This window comes from Nannobrachium achirus, assembly GCF_963921795.1.
Source record: "Nannobrachium achirus genome assembly, chromosome: 2".
In the NCBI taxonomy this organism is placed as follows: Eukaryota; Metazoa; Chordata; class Actinopteri; order Myctophiformes; family Myctophidae; genus Nannobrachium; species Nannobrachium achirus.
The window spans coordinates 17,937,304-17,964,104 of NC_137811.1; the positions used below are offsets into that span (position 1 = coordinate 17,937,304).

At 42.2% G+C, this 26,801-nt stretch overlaps 1 protein-coding gene across 1 annotated transcript in view; it reads right to left on the bottom strand.

Moving 5' to 3' along the window:
- LOC308296816 (rap guanine nucleotide exchange factor 5-like) overlaps window positions 1–26,801 on the bottom strand; it is a gene marked incomplete at its 5' end in the record, with an annotated part of 127,330 nt that overhangs the window by 91,087 nt on the left and 9,442 nt on the right. The window lies entirely within an intron of this gene.

Here is a 26,801-nt window from a genome sequence, read left to right on the forward strand (position 1 = left end):
ATGGTAAATGGTAAACGGTGCATTTATATAGCGCCTTTATCGCTTTACAGAGATTGTGCATTACATTCACACTCACACATTCATACACCGATGGCGGAGGAAACCATGCAAGGCACCAACCTGCTCACCGGGAGCAACTAGGGGTTCAGGGTCTTGCTCAAGGACTCTTCGACACTAACTCTGAGGGAGCCAGGGATCGAACTGGGAACCCTTTGGGAACCCTCAGTGTTCTAATAACGGTTTCTCTACCCCTAAGCAGCTGCCGCCCCCAAAGGTTGAAAAAGGCTGACAGATGTAGTAGTTTGTTTGTTGACCCATGGCATCCTATAGTTTGTAGCCTATAGAATAGATAATTATAAATCGGCGTCGTCGGGTGGAAACCTTGTATCTCCAAGTTTCAAATGTGTAAACGTTCTTTCGCAAAGTAAAGCCCTGCTTCATCATACAAGGCCGTCGCACAAAAGTAGTGAAAACAGCAGATCTACAAGCACACAATGCCTCGCGGTGCGAAGCGTTGTGTGCTTGCAGATCGGCTGTTTTCACTAGTTTAAATCATTTTCAAAATGATAAATGCAAAACGAACGGTTTTGGACATACATGTTTTTCACCCGACAACGACGAAATGATACTGTTAATATACTGAAATTAGACTGATGATGGGTTCTTGGATCACCTTCATCGAGTAGATTGTTGTCTTTATGCATTTGATGTATTACCACGTGTTTGCCTTGCCTTACAGTAAATCGCTCTGGATTAACAGCGTCTGCTAAATGTCTAAATTATAAATTGTAACAACTTACACATTAACTTTCAGAATTTGTCATGAGAAAGAAATCTCACTTAAATAGCAGATCCACCTATAAGCACCAAGGTTATAATAGTTTTGGATGTTTTCATTAGTTTTTATTTTTATTAGTTTTGAGGTTTTGTTTTCCATTACAGTTTAGTTTTAATTAGTTTTTAAAGTGGGGTTGCTAGTTTCGTTTCGTTTTTATTTTTTGAAAATGCTTAGTTTTAGTTTAGTTTTGATTAGTTTTAGTGTTAGTTTTAGTCTTTTACGTAATATGAGGTATTTGTCAGGGGTGAGATTAAAACATCTCTTGGAAAAAGTATTGTCTAATAAAAAATCAACAAAACATAATATTGTGGAGAGTGGCAGAAATGTTGAGACATACAACTTCTCTCTTTGACCTGGTGGTTTTTATATACTCTAATAACCAAGCCAGTGATTCTCAAAGTGGGCTCCGAGCCGAGGACCCACAGGGGTCCTTGAGGGGGTTGCAGGGGGTCCCCAGCAAAAAGGGCGATAATTTATTTTCAGAACAAAATTACAGAATATATGACTGTTTTGGTCATGGGTTTCTTCTTCTGCTGCCTGGCCGAGGATTGGCATCTGTCTCGGGGGAGGGAGGCTCCCCTGGGGCGGTGTCCTTTACCTTGTCAAGATACGCTAGGTTAGCCTTCTTATGCGTGCTGTTCAAATGGACTTTTAGATTTGTGGGATTTTTCCCCTTGAGTAATGCACCGCATGCCGTATTATCATTTTCTACAAGGCATTTACTCTTATCTGAAACACAGTCATATTCAAAGTAATCCCAAATGGGACGCTTTTTTCCAACTTTCGAAATGATACCAGGTTCTGTATTTTGGCTCCCCTGGGGCGGTGTCCTTTACCTTGTCAAGGTAGGCTAGGTTAGCCTTCTTATGCGTGCTGTTCAAATGGACTTTTAGATTTGTTATTATCATTTTCTACAAGGCATATTTACTCTTATCTGAAACACAGTCATATTCAAAGTAATCCCAAATGAACTTTCAAAACCACCATGATACCAGGTTCTGTATTTTGGCGTGTCCGAGGGGCGTGGTAAACTGGCACAGAGGGAGATAGGGAGAAGGAGGAAGATAGATATATGAAAATAGATTGTACATCCATCCAAAATAAATTGACAAAGACGAAAACTAAGGAGATTTTCTCTATCATTTTAGTTTATTTTAGTTAGTTTTGTAAACACACAATACCGTTTCAGTTAGTTTTAGTTTTTTTTTAAAGCTTAGTTTTTATTTTTATTTCAGTTAACGACAATGTTTTTCCATTCTAGTTTTCGTTTTTTCGTTAGTTTTAGTTTACTATAATAACCTTGATAAGCACACAACGTGCGTGTGGCGTGTGAGCTTGTAGGTCTGCTATTATTATGATGATTATTATTATTGCTATTTCTTGCACTTTTGTACGACGAAACAAGGGCATTCTTTTAAGTGAAAAGAAAAACATGAAAATATGACATACGGAGTTACAAGGTTTTCCCGGCGGACAGAGGATTCTCCCTCTCTCCCTCTCCCTCTCTCTGTCTCTCTCTCTTTCTCTCTCTCTCTCTCTCTCTCTCGCTCACCCACCAGGGCTGTGATTTCCATCACAATGCCTCCATCAGAGGCCAGGGTGCAGCCCGGTGTAAAATGAAAGGCCGCTCTGCGCGCATCATTATTCATCTCTTTATCGCGGACGCCCATTCCTCGGATTAACATGAAAAGAAGAAACCCCTCATACATATTTTAATTAAACAATCTCCGCGCTCTGAGAGTATTAATTTATTTGGTACCTTTAATACAGTACCGGTGTCTTAAGGGGCAATTATTATAGTATTATCGTCTCTGTCGGGTGGAAAGCTCATTAAAAATCAAACCTCGGTTCGAAGTGAAGCGGTGAATTTTTATTCTATGTGTTCTAGAGCTTTGAAATCTGTGTTCTAGATCTATACATTCTGTCTTCTAGATCTATACTTTCTACGTGCTTTAGTTCTACACTTTTATGAATTCTGAATGAATGAATGATTTTGTCTGGGGGGCCAAATTGGCATGTGAAGCTTGACCAATCCTCAATTCTGCATGCAAAGGGCATGTACGGGACAGACATTCTCACTCCTTGAGAATCTATGGGAATCCTCAAAAAAACAGGTACGGGACAGACAAAGCCACTCCTTGGAAGCGGCTTTCACCACTTCAAAAATGTTACTCTTCAGGATTCAAATTCAAAAATGCCAAAAGTAGCAGATCTACAAAATCAAGCTTGTAGATCTGCTACTTTTGATGCATTTGTTTGACTCACAGGAGAAAAGAAAAACACAAAAAGTTAAAATATGGAGACCAGTAAGACGCCCTAAGGGCGAGAAGCAAAAACAACGTTGAAACAACAGAGACTGACACAATATGTCCATATATGGGCATTCCCAGATATGGGTTTAATATTGATGACATCAGGGATCCCCATATATGATCATAAAAGAGACAAGGACAGAATTCATTTGCAAGTGTGGTTGCCGTGACGCAAGTCACACGTGCAAATGAATCCTGTCATGGCCATAATATGGAGCGTGACATGAGGCGTGACTGACTGACGCACATGAGCTGCAGGCTTTCATAGTAAATGCGACCTTATATATATGCGTCGCAATAAGAGGCTTCTGCCCGACAGCGACGATATACAGTATAGTGAATTTAAAACATTGTGTTTTTTACAAGTTGATCTTTGGTTTTTCAGCGTCTCTGCATGACTGGTTGTGGTTTCGTTGATGCCTTTAGACCCTGTCTTGATGCAGTTTGTTTGTGGTAGGATGTTATTGTCCTTTGTTTTCAAGCCTGTTTCATTACAAAGAATGTTGAAACCCCAAGCAAGCAGAGTTGGACAATAAATAAATGAGTGAATAAATATAAGCGAGCCTATATGGCCTTTACTGAGACAGACAATGGAAACACTGAGATAGAACAGCATCAGTATTATTATTGGACTCACAGGAGAGAAGGTTGTCCAGAGAAGCGCAGTTTACTGCAATAGCCGAATTGAATATAATGAATATAATAGACCACCAACTGCTTTGTGTGAATCATTTTCAAACAAAAGGATGATCTCTCTCCCTCTCTCCCCCTCTCTCTCTCCCTCTCCCTCTCTCTCCCCCCTCTCTCTCTCTCTCTCTCTCTTTCTCTATCTCTCTCTCTCTCTTTCTCTCTGTCCATTATAACGTTGATGTCAGGCAGAAACCTCTTATCTCCATATTCTAACCTTTTTTGTGACTACAGCGTCACACAAAAGCATCAAAAGTATCAGATCCACAAGCTTTGAGCTTGTGGATCTACTTTTGATGCTTCTGAATTGGAATCCTGAAAACAACCGTTTTGGACATACTGTATGAGGACATATGAGGTTTCCACCCCACATCAGAGATGATGTCATGCATCATAAGGCTTCTCTTGTATCCACTGTGTTCCATCGGATCATAATACAGCTGTAGGGTCAGGGATTCCCTCACCTTTCTAAGCACTGTAGATACCAACCATGTGTTTGTTCTCATTCCTCCACCTCCCTCTCCTCATAATGTATGTACGGTTTAATCATTAAACCGTACATGGTTTCAGCTGAATTCATGACATTAAACTTAAATTTCATGAATTCAGCTGAAACCATAGGCATGATAATAATTATAATGTTTTTATTGTCCCCCTGGAGTCGGGCCCTAAAATAAAGATGCTATGGTTGGTGCTGCAGCCCATATCCTCCTCTGGTAAAGGGCAACTTACACTAAGCACGCTATAGCACAAGGTAATACGTCAAATGCATAGCAATAGTCATCTAAGACGGTGGCGTTCCCGCTACTCCAGCGACAGTTCAGATATCGTCGTTGTCGGGTGAAAATCTTGTATGTCAAAAACAGTTCGTTTTGCATTTATCATTTTAAAAATTATTTTAACTAGTGAAAACAGCCAGCGGGCCGCCTATTGGGGAACCCTGCGCTACAGGCTAAGGTGGAGTCTGAAGAGGCGCGTCTTCAGATTATGGTGGCAGATTGGGAACGAGGCTGCAGTATACAGGTAACTGCAATGGGGAGTTTATTCCACAGTTAAGGAGCCAGAAGGGAGAAGAGTCTACGCTGGGACGTGTGGAGCGTTGTCCCCGGTGTTTCAGCCAAGGTTGTTAGCTGTGTTAGCGTATTATCCTCAACATCATCATCAATAACATCCACGATGAAAGCCAGTAGACACCAACTTAATAACCACTTAAACCCAACATTGTTGAGTCCCTCAGGGTTCTATAGACGCATTTTTGGTCCATGTTACACTGATAAGAACAAGATCATGCGCGCGCAGGTCGGTACCAAAATTAGCCAATGAAACCAGCCGATGGACTACAACGCGTTGCAATGTGTCAATCTGCTACAGTAACTGTCTGCAGTAAGTTGCTGGGGTTTAGTTTAGTTTAGCTATTTAAAGGACAACTTTGTTTTTTTACAACGAGGGTTCAATATTTTAGATTGTAATTAGAGAAAAGAAAATATCAGTGTAACTGATATTTTTGCTTTCTATTGTTTTAGCGATTTTAGTATTTTGATTTCAGTGGTGGGGACATGCGTACAAGTGGATAAATATGTATTTTTAGACACAATAAGTCGGCAATGTCTTTGTTACTATTTACACCAGCCCCCCATGAAAGATTGCGGTGCATCTTGGGAATGGGCTTATTGTGTCTAAAAAGACCTATTTAGCCACTTGCATGCATGCCCCCAACCGATCAAAATCGTTAAAATCACTAAAACAATAGAAAGAAGTAAATGAAAACATTTCAACATCTCATCTTTTCTTTTCTCTAATGACTATCTAAAATATGAACCCTTGTTGTAAAAAAACAAAGTTGTCCTTTAACACTAATTTAACCAAAGAAAATCATTCACCCTACCTTTAAGTGGTTAAGCTCTGTACTTACTGGAGTCCCCCAGGAGTCTACACAGCCCCCCAGCTCCCCTCTCTGCCAAATCTCTGCCAACAAACAACTAATCTACAAGCTCACAGCGGTGTCTGGTTGCAACATGTTGTGAGCCTGTAGATCGGTTCATGTGGTTAAATGATGTTTAGTGTTTCACCGCCATACTGGTGTGTGGATGGATGCTTAAAGGGAGCTCTGTGTGTGTATGCGTGCATGCATGTGTGTGTGCGTGTGTGTATGGGAGATGTTAATGAGATGCAGCCATTTGCAGATGGAGTAAACACACGTTTACGTGCAATCACGCACGCGAGTACACATGCACGCAAGCCTCGCGCACACCAACACAAACACAGTTAACACACAAAGGTTGCGGTTGTAGCTAGATTCTTTGCATCACAGCAGAAACAACACATTGCACACAGAGTATTGATTTGACCGGCAAGGAGTTTGTCTGGGAATGGAATGGACTCCCTGCTGATGACTGACAAGCTGGACTTATTATTGATCGGGTGCTCAGCTCTGAAAAATGAATGAGCGTTCTCTTCCATCGACTCCCGGGCTAAAAAGAAAATGTTCGTACGCTTGAACGATATGCCAATTAGGAGGTGGTTCAGGGTAAAACTAAAATGATCGATAAGCAGAACCGTATAGCGGTACATATCTTTACAAATGTACGTAGATGTTGGTTGGTAGTACTAGTGCTTGCATTATACTTACTTTCAGGGACATGCAGAGAATGTTAGAGAGGCAGGGGCTGAAATGATAAAAGGGCCTTTTGGTGAAAATATCGAAAATAGCAGACCTCCAAGCTCACAGCTGCGACACGTTGTGAGCTTGGAGGTTGGCTATTTTCGTTGCTTGATACCACACTGACCACACCAAGTATAATCAAGTGAATACTGGACATGTGGCGTAACGGCATGGATTTCTACACAGACAGTGCAATTCTTTCAACATAAGATCCTGTTGTAGATGTATACAGTATGTATGTGTCTATGCATGTATTATTGTTTTCATGTCTATTAGCTTTCATGTCTTTGTTGTCCCTATATGGCCGTTTAGGTGCTTTGGCACTCTGCTGTATTGTTGTTTTTTCCTTATAAAAAAAAATATATATATATATAAAAAAAAAAAAAACATAAGATCCTGCATTCAAATTCAGGAGAGTTTGGACAAGGCAATTCTCTTCAATGCTGCCTTCAGGTATGGCATGGAAAGATGGCATTTGCATTTTCTTTCACCATAGTAAAAACTGCATTCATGGTCTGGCTTATGTTACACATATATTATGTTTTATGTCTTCCTTTAGGACTTAGAAGCCACATGATGCTGACATTCACTTTAATGAATGCACACCACGCCTTAAAAGACCCAACACTGATTTTTTTAACATGCTTATTTTCAGGCTTGTTTGGTTCTTTTATTTCCAATTCTATACTTCGAATTCTCTTTTTTTACTCCTTGAACGGCAACGTTGAAAGCCTGCATAAACAAGAGTTTCACCTCACTTTTACCTGTAACTGTGTTGTGACAATAAAGTCGATTGCTTTGATTGATTGAGTAGGAGGTAGTGGTGAATGTATGATAATGGCCAGTATCTGCCTGAAAGCTGTCAAAAATAATTATGTCCTTGTCCAATAGCTTTTTGATTTTGGACTTTGCATATTGTTACTGTCTGGCCAACACCCTGAGTGTTATCTGAGTGTTGGTTCAAATAATATTGAAATTGAACCAATGGAAAGTAGTAAAAAGTGATTGGGACAAAACCTCCTAACTCCACACTTTCTGCCAAACCAGCTAACTCCACCCGATTGGCCCTCTCTTTTTTTTCATGTGCTATTGAACACCCTTTACGTCTGTGTGTTGGTTAAAACAATGAAAAGTAGAAAAAAAAAGCCCTTCGGTCAAAACCTCCTAACTCCACTTGAGCTCATTTTCCCGAAAATGAACATTTTGGAGTTAGGAGGTTTCCGACCCTACAAAGGCAGAGTGCAGTAACTACGTTTTCGGACACACCGACTTATTTGTGTCGCCCAAAGATCAAATTAGTCTTCATGATATTGGGGTATGATGAACAATTAGCTCCAGAACAGATATACAATCAGTTTAATATCACTTTTATACCTTTATCTCATTTGGCTGATCAGCTGTAACACTTTTAAACACATTTTTTAGTGAAATTCTTGTACGCACTCTGCCTTTGTAGGGTAGTGTACGTGTTACATGTTGAAAGAAGGTCTGTTGTACAATAGTAAAAAAATCCTCAGTGTCAACCTATCCACTTGTTACCACCGAGAGTAACATGTGTACACATACACTCTCAAGAGCTCAAAGTAACAGCGAGGATTTTCCAGTGTGATTTGATAAACATTTATGCGTAATTGCGTATGTCCAGTGATGTCTTGGCAGAGCCGCTGGGGGATGGTGTGGACTCTGGAGGCCTGAACGGATCTTAATGAGGAGTTTACTTGCATCCATGCAGGCCTTGCATCACCCCCCCCCCCCCTCCATCCCCCCCCCCCCCCTCCTCCAGCCATCAGTCAGCCCAACCAACCCCATCCTCTCTCCCTGCATGCAATTAGCCAGGCAGACGGGCTGGAAGTGGCTGCAGTTTTTTTTTTTTTTTCTCGTTTTTTTTTCTGCTCTAATTGCGATCGCATCCGAGGCATCCAGGGACCCTGGGCCTTGTAGGACTTCCTGGCACGAGCTAACGCACAGCACGCTGTTCTGGGATCTGTTTACATGATGCACGCGCGCACGTGCATGCGTGTGTGCAGGGACGTGCAGAGAATGTTAGAGAGGCAGGGGCTGACCTTTCTAAAAGGGCCTTTTGGAGATAACATTGAAAATAGCAGACCTCCAAGCTCACAACGCGTCGCAGCGCGGCGTGTTGTGAGCTTGGAGGTCTGCTATTTTCAATGCTTGATTTCTACACATTTCTTGATTTCAACATAAGATGCTGCGTTCAAGTTCAGGAGAGTTTGGACAAGGCAATTGTCTGAATGCTGCCTTCAGGTATGGCATGGAAGGAGGGCTTTTGCATTTCATTCACCATAGTAAAAACTGCATTCATGGTTTGGCAAGGGCACTTTTTACAGAGGGATAAAAGGGTAGGGTCTCAAGCCCCCTTTGATGTCTATGTGTGCACGTGTGTGTGTGTGTGTGTGTGTGTGTGTGTGTGTGTGTGTGTGTGTGTGTGTGTGTGTGTGTGTGTGTGTGTGTGTGTGCGTGAGTGCACGCAGACCGCATTCTTCCCAGTCTCTGGCTGGGAGGAATGTGCATGGTTCACATAGCAGAGATGTTTCACAGCGGAGATGTTTCTCCTGAACACAGAAAATAACCTTTAATGGGAATGTTTGTGTCAACGGCGCTGCAGTTTAATGACTCTGAGTCCAGTTTGAATCTCCTCCTCACTGACATCAAGCAGCGAGTGTGAAATCACGCTCTATCCCACACACACACGCACACACATGCACGGCGCACACACACACACACACACACACACACACACACACACACACACACACACACACACACACACACACACACACACACACACACACACACACACACACACACACACACACACACACAAAAGATTATTCACTCCTAAAGCTTCACGTATGCATGTTTGCACGTGTTGTGAACGCACACTCCTTTGTGTTGCTATAATTGTGAGAACAGGACATACACATACAGTACACGTTATGAGCTTGTAGATCGACTATTTTAGCTGTGCGACCAAAAACCGAGTATAAACTCCAACCCTATATAACCCCTAAAAACGTAGCTCTTAAAATGCCTTATCCTAACCCTAATACTCCATCTTTTCCTAATTGCAATACCAAAATCATCTCAACCAGTGGTCCTCAACCAGTGGTCCTCAACCACCAGTGGTCCTTGAGGGTGTTCCAGGTGGTCCCCAGCTAAATGATGGAGAGTTGGTAACCAAATGGACCCTTATATAGAGCTTTAACTCTTCAGAGTGTAAAATGGTTTCATTTGACACTTTCAAGAGTTAAAGGACAACTTTGTTTTTTTACAACAAGGGTTCATATTTTAGATTGTAATTAGAGAAAAGAAAAAGTGAGTGTTAAAATGTTTTCATTTGCTTCGTTCTATTGTTTTATCGCGTTTACCGTGCTAAAATGTGGGGCATATGGGGTACAAGTGGCTAAATATGTATTTTTAGACACAATAAGCCAGCAGTTTCTTTATTGCTATTTACAGTAACACTTTTAGCCCCCATAAGTCACATCCAACCATGAAAGGTTGCGTTGTATCTTGGGAATGGGCTTATTCTGTGTAAAATGACATATATTTAGCCACTTGTACGCATGCCACCAAACACTGAAATAAGAATCTCTAAAACAATAGAAAGAAGTAAATGAAATGATTTTAACACTCATCTTTTATATTCTTTAATTACAATCTAAAATATGAACCCTTGTTGTAAAAAACTAAAGTTGTCCTTTAAATTATTGTTCAACATCTGCACTGCTTAATTTACAAAAAGTCAACACAATTAGAGAATGTATAGAAGAATTGTTATTTTGATCAGTGTTTGCCTGTTATCTCTCCTGTGATGGCACCACCTCAATACTGCATGGAATTGTGGACAAAATCGTATCCGACGGCAACAAAATATTCAACATTTTGGGTCTGAGATGCAAAATCTCATCAAATGTTGATCCGCGGCTCAAACACAGGATACATAATGGAACTTAATGTGTAAAAGGTTGAAAACCACTGATCTAAACCATGAAATAACTATTTATCTTGTGAGGACCAGGAATATTGTCTAATGTCTATTTCGTCACTGTCGGACAGAAACCTTGTATGTCCAAGTTTCAAATGTGTACATTTTTTCGCTTTTTTCGCTTCATCAGACAAGGCCGTCGCACAAAAGCAGCAAAACAGCAGATCTACAAGCACACAACGCCTCGCGGTGCGAGGCGTTTAGTTTTTTTTTTTAAATGATAAAAACGAACGGTTTTGGACATATATATGTTTTCCACCCGACAACGACGATTTATAACTATACTTGTGGGGACATTTGGCCCTAAGAAATACACACGCACAGTCGCACACATGCACATGCACACGCGCACGCACACGCACACGCGCACACACACACACACACACACACACACACACACACACACACAGGCGTGGCTCTCTGATAACAGCAGCCAGTATTATCCCTGTCACATGACCTTCGACCTGAGGTCAGGGGAGGGGTCGGAGAGGAAACCCAGGAATCACAGAGAACTTCCCAGAACAGGGCGGAGCGGAGCGGAGTGGAGTGTACTGCCCAGAAAACAATCCACTTCCAGCTTTTACATTTTTTGCTCCAGATGGAAAAAAAACCATTACGTAATCTCACCAGTCAGTGCAAAACGGCGGCCTGGTGCATGCTGGGTATTTTTAATGGGCTATCGAGGTGTCCTGCTGCCCGCTCACTCGTCCGATGTAGTTATTAATTATTCACAAGTTCTTATTCATACTTTTCATTGAATATTAGTTGCACCAACCAACCAACAGACTGCAAACCCCAGTGCAATGGGAGAAGAAGCTGTTCAGACCGATTTGCTTGGTCCAGTGGATGGGAAATTTAGATAATTTTTTTTTTACTTTTTACTCACATTTTAAAGAAAAAAAGCTTCTCAGGTCAAATATTTATATGCGATTAAACATGCGATCAATTTTGATTAATGAATTACAAAGCCTCTAAGAGTCTCTGCCCTAATCCCTCCAGAAAAATGCGGGCAAAAATCCTTGATTATGCAGACTAAAATCATTGATTATAGGTTGGCAAAAATCCTTGATTTTGCGATGAAATATGAGGGTTTTTATGTGATTTTATGCTGTGAAATTGTGGAAAGTTGCGGAATATGTGACATGAGAAATATGCAGAAAGTTGCGAAATATGCGAAAAGTTGTGAACTATGCTGGGATTTATGTGATTTTATGAGGTGAAAAATTAAAAAAAAAAAAAATCTGAAAAATGCGCGTGCATAATCTGTGCAATTTGGCTGATTATGTGGGAAATTCTGCCATCACATAATCTCATTTTTCTGGAGGGTCTACCTATAATGTTAACAAACAAAACAATGTTCACAATGCGTCACATCAAAACTATTTCTGTGCTTCCTAGTTGTAAAATACTACTCCAAAGGTACTGGTTTCTAGGGTTAGGACCCGCCGCAGTGGTGTCCGGTAAGAACTTAACCGAGATGTCAAAACCCTCATGCTTATGAGATATCTGGGTTGTAAGGCCAGATATCCCAACTCGTGGGGAAGGCTATGGGCTCTCTCCATGAGAACTGGCTAGTGAGCTGTTAAGTTGTGTCGGAGTCAGGCTGCTGCTCGCATCTAAACCCGGGAGGCAATAATCACCCTTTATATAGCGCTCGTCTGTGTACTATGTGACGTCATACTGATGTCAGCAGCTATGTCTATATATGGAGTTATAGGTTGTCCGGGTCCAAATATGGGGCTTGTGAGGTCAGACTTGGTGAGATGCATCGGTTATCTCCATATATGGAGAAATGCAACGGTTATCCCCATATATGGAGATTCAACCTTCAACGTGTAGCTATGGCTACCTAACGACTAGCCACGTGACGTGAAGGTGAGTGAGGGTCTTTGTAACAGCCACCCCCAGATTACCCGTGGAAATCTGTACAACATCGAAAAAGGCCCGAACGGAAACACTTAGTTGTCTGGCCACCCCATCAAAGATTAAAGGGACATCAAGGCCTCTCTCTTGTCAACGGGCTGGAGTCGGCCACCCCGTACGGGTTCTAGTCTGAGGTGATAGCCTGCCACCCCGTTAGTAGGAAGGGGTCCCGATTGTTCACATTCGCATAGTGAATAGCTGCTTTTCAGGGGGGGTCCCATCCTCAGGACCTGGGTGTCTACTTGCCGACACCCCTGGGTGTACTACTAGCTGACGCCACTTACCTCCAGAGCCCTCGATCTCTGAAGGCAAAGTGGGTCCCACATCTTCGGGACCCTGGCACCTCGATGCCTGACGTCTAGGACCACCAGAGCCCCCAGACTCTGGTGGCAAAGGACCACCAGAGCCCTGAGACTCTGGTGGCAAACGGGGTCCCATATCTTCGGAACCCTGGCACCTCGATACCTGATGCCTAGGACCACCAGAATCATCAGACTCTGGTGGCAAAGGACCACCAGAGCCCTGAGACTCTGGTGGCAAACGGGGTCCCATATCTTCGGGACCCTGGCACCTCGATACCTGATGCCTAGGACCACCAGAGCCCTCAGACTCTGGTGGCAAAGGACCAAGAGAGCCCTGAGACTCTGGTGGCAAAGGACCAAGAGAGCCCTGAGACTCTGGTGGCAAAGGACCAAGAGAGCCCTGAGACTCTGGTGGCAAAGGACCAAGAGAGCCCTCAGACTCTGGTGGCAAAGGACCAAGAGAGCCCTGAGACTCTGGTGGCAAAGGACCAAGAGAGCCCTCAGACTCTGGTGGCAAAGGACCAAGAGAGCCCTGAGACTCTGGTGGCAAATGGAGTTTCATCTGGTGAATCTGCTCCACATACTCACTTGCTTGTTACCGTAGCTCCCTGATGATCCTGTCCTGTGTGCTGACTTGTTGCTTGTCTGCCACTGCCCTTGGGCCCATTCTACCACGCCAAGGGATCGATCGCACAAGCTTCCTCCTGCTCAAAGTGGTTCTAGCAAGACTCACACCATCCTTCTGAGAGGATTTCGACATCTTGTTACTGCGGTAGGCCCTATTCCCGGGTTTCGGCACCATGTAAAATACTACTCCAAAGGTACTGGTTTCTAGGGTTAGGACCCGCCGCAGTGGTGTCCGGTAAGAACTTAACCGAGATGTCAAAACCCTCATGCTTATGAGATATCTGGGTTGTAAGGCCAGATATCCCAACTCGTGGGGAAGGCTATGGGCTCTCTCCATGAGAACTGGCTAGTGAGCTGTTAAGTTGTGTCGGAGTCAGGCTGCTGCTCGCATCTAAACCCGGGAGGCAATAATCACCCTTTATATAGCGCTCGTCTGTGTACTATGTGACGTCATACTGATGTCAGCAGCTATGTCTATATATGGAGTTATAGGTTGTCCGGGTCCAAATATGGGGCTTGTGAGGTCAGACTTGGTGAGATGCATCGGTTATCTCCATACTGTATATGGAGAAATGCAACGGTTATCCCCATATATGGAGATTCAACCTTCAACGTGTAGCTATGGCTACCTAACGACTAGCCACGTGACGTGAAGGTGAGTGAGGGTCTTTGTAACACTAGTACTGCAGTGGGAAATCTTTTACATAAAAAAGTTGAAATATGGACATGGTGTACAAGGTTTCTGCCTGACACCAACAATACACCTTTCTTTCCTGCCCATGAATTATTGATGGCGGCCGTGCAGCTGGTTGTTGACCCCATGTGGCCACCTGTCCTGCTGTCCTCTAAAAGCACAATGGAGGCTGCAAGCTGCCTGCAGAGTGGAGGCTACTAATGAGGCTTCACTCTGTTCTCTGCATGTCCTGGTTGTCCCCGGGAGAGTATTTTTTTGCAGGTCTTTAAAGGGATATTTCACTTTCAAAAAAACTTTTTGTCATTTCATCGTCTAATCAGTCTTTTGGGAACACCCAGGACAGTTTTTGAATTTCTTCATTCAGTATTTCGATATTTGATATTAATTTCCCCCCATTTTCCACCTTCCAGGAACTTCCTGTACAAACCCATTATAACTTCAAACTCCAGTTTATTCATGATAGATTCAATGAAAACACATGTCCTTTTTTCTGGTGACTCCTGACACCCTCTGATACGTGAGCAGGCCGTGTTTTTTCGATAACATTTTTCATTTATTTCTATTGTTTTTGGGGGGGAAATGAAAATTACTAAATACAATAAAAGATTATAAAAAGTAAATGAAAAATGTTATCGAAAAAACACGGCCAGAAAAAAAAAACGGTGTGGGGAAAAAAAGCATGCTTGAGCCTTGAGGATGGTGCCCCCTTGTGATTGATGATGCCCCGTGCTGCAGCACCTTCAGCCCGTTCATAAGTCCGGCGCTGCTGCCCTCCCCTCGCCTCCTAGCCTGGAGGTGATATGCTCAGTGGCTCAAAAAAGTACTAAATGTATTTTACTTGAGTAAATCAATACTGCAACGTAGAAATACTCTGTTACAAGTAAAAGTCCGGAATTCAAAATGTACTTGAGTAAAAGTATGAAAGTGTTGGCATCAAAATGTAATTAAACCAAAAGTAAAAAAAAAAAAAACAAAAAAAAAACGCTCCATTCTCATTGAAATGCATTGGCGGAATGGATAATATCCACTCTCAAATAGGTACTTTGGTGTGGCTTAACTCACAAGTGTACTTAAGTAAATGTATTAGTTACTTTACACCAGTGCTAATGAGTTCCGTCTGTTCCTATCCAGTCCCTGTACTGCAGGCAGGCACGGGCACACATAGACATCAGAGGTGGCTTGAGCCCCTGCCCTTTTACCCGTCTGTAAAAAGTGCCCCCTCCAGACCATGAAAATAGCCGACCTCCAAGCTCACAACGCGTCGCAGCGCGACGCGTTGTGAGCTTGGAGGTCTGCTATTTTCGATATTTCCACCAAAAGGCCCTTTTAGAAATGTCAAACCCTGCCTCTCTGACATTCTCTGCACGTACTGACTGTAGGCCTATATGTCCCCTCGCCTGGCAGCCTGGAGGTGACCGGAGCCATGCTGTTACCATGGCACTGCTGGCTACAGCACAGTAAGAGGGCTGTAAACGCTGTCGTTTTACTTCTCTGCATGGTGCCGTCAGTATGGACAGCGTAACTGTGCAGCTACAGTATAGTAAAAAGGCTAAATGCTATGGTTTTAGTTCTCTGCACGGTGCCGTCAATCAGGAGTGCAGCCAGAACAGAGAAATAGGCTGGGCCTGGCAACTTCAGGGTGGGCACTGGCAGGGACTCTTGCACGCGGCTGAAATTTCGGGATTACTATTTTTTTTTCTGTAAATTATTATGTTTTTTGGGGGTTAAAACGGGTGCGGACGGCAGTATCAATGAAATAGTTAATAGGCTAATACGAAGCATTGAGTTCCCACATGCAATTAACACATTTCCAAATATAAACTAACACTCCCCCTCCAAACATACAGTAGCCAGCAGCTGCTAGTGTAAAAGATGCATCATCGGAGCGACAGTTGTAAAGCACTGTTCATATATTCATATTAAGCAAGACGATGATCACACAAAAAACACAACCGAAATAACCCATAAAAACGCCCCTGCCGTCAATATGGACAGTGCGACTGTGATGTTTCGATGTGCCGTTGTTTCGATCGGCCAGTAGTAATGCTAACCTGCCGACGCAGGTGAATGCTAACCTGGTGAATACTAACCCAAAGCCTAAACCTTAACCCTAACCATAACCCTAAACCTAACCCTTACCCTAACCGGAGAATTGGGGATTCGAAACAGCGGGACATTGAAATATTGAGATTTTGCCTAACTTGTGCAGCTATAGTAAAAAGGCTAAATGCTATGGTTTTAGTTCTCTGTAGGTGCTGTCTGAACACATCTGTGCAGTCGATCCCAGGGACACTATATGACTTTAATCAGGCAAACACACCTCATATCAATTGTTAGATATGGTTATGGCTCCTCGGCTCGTAGATCTGATATTTTCACTATTTTGAACTACCAGTATGTGTAGGCCTATTTATTTATTTTTGGAGGGGGTAAAACATTTGTTGGGCTATAATGACTAACGTGCCCAAAATAGAGAGATGCTGATAAGATGTTACATCATAACAGGCACTATCATAAAGGGCCTCTTTAAGGGGCCCCTGTCAACCAAGCAAGGAGTTCTGCATGGGAATCTTGTAAATCGCCAGGCACAAACCTCTTATCTCCGTATTTTAACTTTATGTGTTTTTTCCTAAATCAACTCCCTACTTGATCATATTACATATTACAACACAAAAGCATCAATAGTAGCAGATTTACAAGCTCGCAGATCTGCTACTTTCGATGCTTTTGAGTTAGAATCCTGAAAAGTAATAGTTTTGGACATATGAGGTTTCCACCCGACAGTGGCGATATGTTTTCAACCCTGTTCGTCCGGCTTCCGTCCGTCCATGTGTGTGTGTGTGTGTGTGTGTGTGTGTGTGTGTGTGTGTGTGTCTGTCTGCATTTCTGTCTGTGAAACTACAGTATAAGGCAGGTCAGACATATACAGCACTAGAGGGTCGCGGCCCTTCGGGCCGCTCACATCTAGTTAAAAAAAAGTAATAAAAAAAAAGTAAAAATAATAATAATAATAAAGTAAAAAAAAAAAAAAAAAAAAAGTAAAAAAAAAAAAGAATAATAATAATTTGGGGGGGAACTATTGTGGCGGAACTATTGTGCCGCAGCGCACGTTTCCGGTCGGACATATTTGACCGACGGACGCACTTCCGGTTAGGAACTCCGTGTGCCACGTGATCAGTCCTAGCCAATTGGAGTGCTGCATTTGGTCGTGTCTACCAAATACTGCTGGCTGCAGTTCTAGAATGTAATATAGGATAGGGTGCTGGTCTGGAGGCTGTCAGCACTCTGACAGGGTGCTGCACTACAAACACATGAAGGAGCCATTTTCTTTCTTTGTACTATTAACTGGCAGTTAACTTGGTGTTGGGCAGAAAACATACATATAAATGTATATTTATATAAATATTGAACCAACGAAAAGTATTAACAATAGCTTGTGACTAAATCATCATAACTACATGATTGTACCCATTGGAGCAAAAAAAATCATACAAGGTTTACACCCAATAGCAATGATGTTAGCCTGCAGGGACATGCTGGGCCCCTGATTCATCCCGGGAAAAAGAGTTGGAGAGGCCCTCATTGCGCGCTATAGAGAGAGATCTCTCTATAGTGCTGCTGCTACTAGATTTTAATGACCCGCCTGGACCGGCAGGGAATGAACCGGCCAGGAAATGAACCGGCCAGGAAATGAACCGGCCGTTCGGGAGTTGTCCCACTTTTCCCAATGGCCAGCACGTCCCTGTTAGCCTGGGTACTAGTCTGCTACGCTACGTTCAGTGGATTGGTTTTGTCACTTCGCTTCTGCGTCAGTGACGAAACCAATCCACTGAACGCAGCGTAGCAGACTGGTACCCAAGCTACAATGATATAGGAGATCACCAATCATACTGTATGTGCAGGCTCCTTACTGACTTTTTCACGAGGTTATTATATTTTAGCTTAGATAATTGCAAAGTGCATATTTTGATCTATTTTGAATGTCTAGCTCATTTAACATTTGTATATACCTTAGAACTTTTTGTTTCTGTTTTATTAATAATCTAAATAATTCAGTGTTTTTTTTCCTGTTCTAAATAACAGTGTTACGACACACACTTCACCTCCTCCACACAGAGCAGAGGCACATGGCTGACATTCCTGCTTCAGCTCAGATAATGTAAACACACAGTTGGCTATAAGGGTCTGTACGTCTCAGACCGGTCTGTATGGAACAATAACTAGCTGCTATGTTTGAAATTCTCAGAATTCCTCCTCCTCATAACTTGACCACCCGATAGCACACATTACGCAACATCTATTGCACATTGTGATTGGCCAAGAGGCGTCGAGGAGTCATACCAACGGCCACAATACACCAATGGCAACGGGTAAAAAAGCTTCACCCTGTGGAGTAGTCCAATGCAGAGGACTGATAGCAATGCAATTTAGACAAATTGAACAATACCAGCCTTTAAAGAGCATGCAAGAAAATATACTTTTAAAACACCCAGAAGCTAAACCGGCTTGTGTACGAGCAATTAAGAACACCTGTAGCACTGCCTCACTGCCTCAGCCTGATGGCATCAAAAGTCTAGTATCTCCCTCGGTCCATAGGGATATCCCTTTGGATCAATGGTTAAGATATTGGACTTTCACGTGGGAGACCCGAGTTCGAATCCCGGGTATTACACAAGCATGGGTGACCAACTGACCACGTGCCCGTATAGGTTTCAACCAGAGCTTATTCACATCATGCACAGGAGCGCCCAGACACGCGTGTCTTTTATGCATGAGCAGGTTTCACCTCCAGGTGTTTTCATTTTTGGATTCATCGTTATAAAAAATGTTTTGCAAAATAAAAAGGAAGACAGCAGAAAACTGTAGGTAAATGATAGTAGAAATAAAGTAATTTCTCGGGTGAGCTATTCCTTTAATGTGGTGGTGGTGGTGTAACTGTTGTGAATTTTCCCCATGCTGTCGAAATGGCAGCCTCTGGTGGCCAGGTCCCCGTCACTGCCCCACCAATAATGGACAGGTGTCAGCTATAACTGATTTGAAGTTGTCAACCAATGCCTGTCCGGATGTGCCCCTTATACAAACTCTCACACACACTCTCCAGTATTCAGTCACCAGTCAACACAGTTCCCAGCTTCATGCCATGCAGCCATGAGTACATGACAAATAACCATGGCTACTGCATTGGAGAAATAAATATCATGTCAATTTGAATACTGTTTCATGTCACTTCATTCTCTTTTACGGGAGAGCCTTGGGTGGTCAGCTATTCCAAAATACAACTAGCAAAACTTTCAATAGTAACAACAGTTGCACCAACGACTATGGAACACTACAGCACTCCGCTTCACATGGTGTCTGTACAGCTGCACAGCCTGGCCAGTAACCACCGTAAAGCACTTTGTTATTGCTTCATTAAATGATTAGATTGTGCTATTTTTAATTCTTATTACCCCAAAAATCTAAGTCACACAAGCCTGCGGGTTTAACTGATGTGTGTCCATCTGCCCGCCCGCCTGCCCGCCGAAAGTTATGCAATGTTCCAGAGAAGAATAATAATGGTTACAATCACCAGCAACTCCCTGTCCTTCCAAACCAGAACATTGGCTGCTTGCTTGAGTGATATGCATTCCTAGGTAGAAATAACACAATCCCTGCCTTCCACAATAACACGTACACGCGGACAGCACACACGAGCGCCAAGTCACACAAGCACTGTTCTGCATCACTTAATGGAATAAACAAACATGATTCAGGACAGCAGGCGGTAGATAGCCAGCCACATACATACATACATACATTACATTACATTGCATTCATTCACTCAGATGTGCAGCGCGATGCAGAACACAGCCAGAGCTGTTTGTGTGTAGCCTATAATAAGAAGTGATTCACAAGGACACGTTTACTCTGAAGGTGATGAATACCCATGTTCTGCTCCACAGCTCTATTGGAAATGCATTGCATTGTGAATCACTGAGGTTTAGGTAACCTGCAGCCTGCGGAGGAGACCGTAATGAGAAATCATCTTCACATCCAACACTGGCCCTCGTTCTTTAGATCTAGATTGATGGATTATACTGTATATCGTTGCTGTCGGGCAGAAACCTCCATGTTCTAACTTTTTGTTTTTTCATAAAGTAATGCTCCTACTTGATCATATTACACAAAAGCATCAAAAGTAGCAGATCTACGACCTTGAAACGCAGCACAAATCGACGGGTTTGAGTATGTAGATCTGCTAAGTAACAGTTTTGGACATTATGAGGTTAACACCCATCAGAGACGATGTTATAGCCTATAGTAGCATTGTTTTATGATAACTCTGAGAGCGTACGAATGAAACCAAATGCAATTGTGAATTGTTCCATTCGTACACTCTCAGCGAGAAATCAACAGTCAGAGTCATGCAGGTGTAAAAAAACATTCCTTGTAGTGCCAGCTCCATTGTTTTTGTTTTTTTCAGGAAGAGAGGGGCAATAAGGGGGAAAACAGGCACGTGCCCTTTATTCCGTCTGTAAAAAAAGTGCCCTCCAGACCATGAATGCAGTTTCTACTATGGTGAAAGAAATGCCCTCTTTCCTTGCCCATAGGGTTCAGCCGACCTCCTAGCTCAAAAGGCCCTTTTAGAAATGTCAGCCCCTGCCTCTCTAAATTCTCTGCACGTCCCTGGGGGAAAATAAGGAATAATCTAAAACACAAATATTTACACCTACTGTAGCATATCCATCCGCTACATATATGTAGTCTATACTTAGGGTTGCCACCTTTCAGAAACTGAAATAAGGGACACCTCTTCCGGCCGCGTGGTGGCGTGCGTTCCGGGCGGAGACAGAGACCTGTGCTCCGAAGAGAATTTTTCTAGTTTATATATATTTTTTGCTAGGTCATTCAAGTTTTGTGTTGTTGAAATGTTTCAAAAATAAAATGTTCAAATTCAAAGACATTTTGAAAATGTCAAGCTCACACCATGTCACATTGCAACCAGTTGTGTGCTTAAAATACTTCTGTGTTATTTCAAATTTCCTTCTCATCTCATGTCACCTTATTGTATCTTATCTTGACCTGGTAGAGGGGTTGCTGGTGGCTGCTGGTTCCTCCCACCAACCTGACAGAGGCGCACACAGAGAGTTTGGTGCGCTCGTGCTTTTTGTGTATTTAAACGTCTCCTATTGAATTTACACTTCTCTTCTGTGAACTATTAGAGTGTTATTATTAAATAACGAAACACTCGAGCTTGTAGAGCGGCTCGCTTGTGGGGTAAATCCGCGGTGCTCACCGTAACGCAGTGTAAATGACTGCAGGCAGCGACTGCCGGCCGGGCTACTAGTGGACTCCACAGACACAGACTGAAAGACCGTGACCAGACACAGCCACCGCACCGAGCCACTGGATGTTTTATGTTTACGCACACAGGATGTCCTGCTTGCCTCCCGCGAGTGCTGCCAGTTCATTATTGTTAAATTCAGTGTTTGAGTGACAGACCTTTATGGGGCATTTGGGAATTACGGAACAAACTGCGTTCCGTATTGGTTCAATACGGAACGCAACATTTCATTCTCAAATACGGGACAAATCCGTATTTTACGGAACGGGTGGCAACCCTATCTATACTGTATGTACATGAGTTTTGACATAAGGTTCATGAGCATAGCAGAAATGTGTGAAGAATGAATGCACAGATCTGCATTAGCTGTGTTAATGTTTATTCCAGAGATACCAGACCATCTGAATGTGGTGATTGTTATTACCATATACCATAATACAGTACACAAATATTACCATAATATCAACCATGCATGCACGTCTCCAAAGTGAGTGACCGCCACAACACTAGACCAGGGCTCTTCAACGTTTTCAGGCCAAGGACCCCTTAGTTGAGAGAGAGAGATGAAGCAGGGACCCCCACAACAATTTCATGATTCCATATAGTTTCATCGTTTGACAGCACAATCATCAGTGTATTTTGGATTCATGTCAATTTGTGTTTTAAGCTATTTAACCACTTGAGCCGTCAATACTTAATAAACGTGACCTTTCACTCTGTACTTAGTCTTCTATTTTACCCTCTACAAACCTCTTTGCCGAAAATAGCCGATCTACAAGCTCACAACACCTCGCGCTGCGAGGCGTACAAATCAACAGTCAGAGTCATGCAGGTGTAAAAAAACAGTAGGTGAAATTCATTGTTGTGCCAGCTCCATTGTTTTTGTTGTTTTCAGGAAGAGAGAAAAAAAAGAACAGGGGCAATAAGGGGGAAAACAGGCACGTGCCCTTTATTCCGTCTGTAAAAAAAGTGCCCTCCAGACCATGAAAAAGGGCGTAAGTGACATTCTCAAATATCTTACAGGACAGCTTTCCATTGATTGTAATTATTTAATTGAAAAATATATGTTTAGATTAGGCTTCAATGAATATATTTTAAAAATAATTTTTTAATGTTTTTAATTACTGTAAAGTATATGTATATACTTCTACATAGACTACATACATATACCCCCCATACATATGTATATGTGGGTGGGTGACGTGACGTAACGTTTTCGCTGTCCTCGGTGTCAAACATGTATAAATAAAAAATATATTTGTCAAAAACCTTCTGAATATTGTGCAGGACATTAAGCTTTATGTGAACTTACTCAAGATTAAAACATTTCATTCCTCATTTCTTCAGAATTTTCAACCAAACATGGCAAAACTCATATGGTGTGACTGTCCTGACCTTGTTGTGGGAACTTGAATAAAACTAAGAAAAAGAATTGCTAAAAATCATTTGAAAATGAATTTAGGCTAAAAAGAATGTCTATTTGTGAGCCTATATCTTTTCTTTTCTTTTTTTTTTTTTTTTTTATCATTACATTTTTATTGTTTTCGAGCCTATATCTCAAAGCATAATGTTTTCAGTCATTTCTGATCAAAAACATTTTGTCCCCCAAACCAAAATCATTTGGTGTGACACTAGTTTGGACAAATTAAACAGGCAATTATTTGGACACCTATTGGCTAGAGAGGTCCTTCTTCTGTAAGGCTATTCAGCACTCCCAGCACAACTGCAAGACAGGTGTCTGAGGTGAGTTATGATTTTAACATTTTCATGAAATGCCATCTTGTTGAAACTTTGACAAACTCACCACTTTGGATGTCTGTTGGTGTGACACCTTTTCATTAAAAAAAGCTTAAGTTATTTGAAGTTTTGGTCATATTTCCATGTAGATCTAGGTTGCTTTGTTATAGCTAGCATGCTGTTAGCATGCTAATGTGTACATAGTAGCCTCAAGGTAAACCTAAATGCAGAAAACGTAATATGGTGTGACACTTAATCATAATGGTGTGACATGTCTGCTTGTCACGCCATATGACTTGATTGTCACACCATATGATTTATACTGTATTTAACTACAGATATAACAATAAATAACAAAGTTCCATGTTTCTTTTGTACATTTAAACATTTGTTTTAAACATTTTTACATAAAATGTAATTTAGCTTCATTCAGTGATACTTCAAATTCATCAGACAGAGCAGAAACCCCTTCACAGAAACCTTAACATATTGTTTCAATCTAAACAATATTTTCTCTTTGTCTTAAACTATACATTCCATTTTCTTTTGTCAGCTGGAAAATGACAAGTGCTGAGAGAACGAGAAAGTACAGGGAGAAACTAAACAATGACCCAGCAAGGAGAGAGGAGCCAAAGGGGCGAGACTGCATTTTCTACGAAGAGCAGGAGGTTGTCTGTGGCATAGCAGAACCGCAACAAGGCAGCCGGTTTGCTACCCTCACCAAATACGACTGGCTGATGTACAATACAGTCTAAATGTATAATCTAATCTGATCTAATACTTTTGTACTTTCACTCACTGGACTGGACAGTGGACAGTGTTAAGGTAGGACCCGAGACAAAACTAGCGAAAATAGCTGATCTACAAGCTCTCAACACGTTGTGCTGCGAGAGCTTGTAGATCAGCTATTTTCGGAGTTGCGCAACCCAGCACTCTTTAGCTAGTGGAGATGTGGTGTAATGTCATGATTCCTAATTACATTTGTTCAACACAAAATGCTGTGTTCAAGTTCAGGAGACTTCGGAAAAAAGCAATTTACCTGAATGCTGAGTTCTGTTTCCACTAATTGGTGTTAATAAAATGTTGCCTTGGCTCCAAGTGTGGCTATGCGCCTTATTGTCTCTTTAGGATCCTTCTGCCGTGGGCCGGCAGAAGACTTAGGTGTGCGTAGCATTCCTGTGCACATCCTCATCATCCATCTACTACTACAATTCTTTCTTATCCCATGTTAAAGCCCTACAATAATATCCTGTTCAGAAATATTAAGGCCATGTTATCCTGGGTAATTGTTTAATCAATCAGTAAAGTTCAGTACTCACTAATAGGTAGGTTAAAACACAGTTTGCTTTGACACATGAATATATGATCATACGGTGTGACACTAAATCATTTGGTGTGACATTCCAAATAGTGAAAAATCATACCTTTATTAATGATTAAACCAAAAAAATGTTTATGGATTACATAGAGAATATTATCAGGAAGAGTCACAAATATTTGTGTAATTTTAGAGAAAGTTTTGACAGAATACATTTAAAATATGTTGTAAGATCATGAACATGGACCTCACACAGAGTGTCGATTATGAAAAAATATACAGATATAATTAATTTTCAAAAAACTATAGTGGATCACTGGTTAGTTATGATAAAGGACTTTGATAAAGTGAGTAACTTAAGAAAGATGTACTCCATTTTCATTTTATGAACAATTATTTTCATGTCACACCATATGACAATTTTAGGCACAAGTACAACAAACTGCTGAATAAAGTCTGATTCCAATAAAATATCTAAAAACAAAATGTATTTCCATAAGGTTGAGAGTGAGTAGAACAAAAGTAAATAACTTTTATGCCTGCAATTTAAAGTTTTTTTAAAAACAATTTTTTTGGGGCGTCACGTCACTGACCCATGTATGTAGTGGGGATCCATAGGGTTCAAGTGGTTAGAAAGTTTCTATCACACAAAGATTTGGAGGACCCCCTGTAGTAACTCTGAGGACCCCCTATGGGGTCCCGGATGCCCTGTTGAAGACCCTTGCACTAGACCATGATCTGACCTCCCAAAGTTACAACAGACATGGGAAAGTTCTCAATCCATACTGCTCTGCCACTAGCCTCGGTACCCAGGCTTCTACAGAAAGCTGCTCGAGGTGTCCGTCCGTCCGTCCGTCCGTCCGTCCGTCCGTCCGTCACACACGTCACACGTCACACTTTTGCCCTGCTCATATCTCCGCAACCGTTGCCCCGATCCATGCCAGATTTTGCACACACACTCCTTACCTGCCAAACTACAACCTCCAAGGACCCCCGGAGCTCCAGGGACCCCCAGCTCCCTCGGGACCCCCAAGTGTAAAAAATGAGCACATGTGCAAAAATTACCAAATGACCACCCCAACGGGGCTGCTCACGGGGCATTCCCGGGGACCACCCACTCCTGGTGCTCCAGAACGGATGCAAAAGTGGTGGCGCCCCCAGTGGAGGACCCCCTGCCACTGCAGCTCACATAAAATGCCGTAACTCGGGCTAGGAGCGACCGGGAGAGCCGGGGCCGGTACCTATTCGTCCGCCTTGGCGGCGCGGAGACCCCACCCCTCATTTCTCACATGGCCCTCTAGCGCCACCATGAGGCCGATTGAGATTTTGCCCTAAAATCACGAAAATCACTACACAGTATGTCTACACTCATGTCATCAACATGCTCAGGAAGATTTTGGAAAAACAAATTTTTGCTCTATTTGTGGAGATAAGTGACCTACGGTCGCTTATCTCCCGATTAGGGAGTCTTACTGGTGTCTGTGTCCTGCCACCAAAACATGGAACGCTCTGACACCACCATCCTTTAAGGATGTGTTTCACTGGTTTCTTTCAAAATTGGCCTGGAAAAGAAAAATCTATCAGGAGAACATAGGGAGAGGTCAATGTAATTCACCCTTCTCCATAATAGCGTGTGTGTGTGTTGATGACATGATGATGTTTTAATTGCTACAGTATGTTGATTAATTTATTACATGGGACCTCAACAGAAACAAGTCCCCAAGACTTTTTGATGTTCCTTTTAGCTTTAAATGTCTTACCGTACCCCCATCGCTGTTTAATACATTTCTGACTAATAAAGTATTCAATCAATCAATCAATCAATCAAAGCGTAGCAGAAATGTGAGAAAGCACAGCTCACAGCCATGTTGTTTATTCCATCTGAATGCAGTGATTGCTATTATTAGCATATAGTGCCAATAATACAGTACATTACCATAATGTCAATAAAAAGCAAACCATGCATGAGGAAATGATATTCTAGCGGAGCAAACTAGAGGAGGAAGTGTCTGTGTTGTCATGCATGGTGCACACAGCAGCATGGTGTGCATGGGGAATGTAAATATTATTAGAGATTATAGCAGGGATTTTTGTAACTGATGTCCCATGGCTTCCTCACTTCCAGCTGAAACTGCTCTATAACAGTGGTGTAAAGTAACTAAGTGCATTTAATTAAGTACTGTACTAAAGTGCACTTTTGAGTTGTTTGTACTTTATCAATCTGGGAACCCATCGTCAAAGAAGAAAGGGCGACACCTATCGGTCGGCCTCTCTTCCTTTGACTCTGGGACCAACATAGAAAGGGGCGGGGATACATGGAATTCCCCGGTTGAGAACGAATTTTAAAACTAGTTCCGCTTTGAAGCCT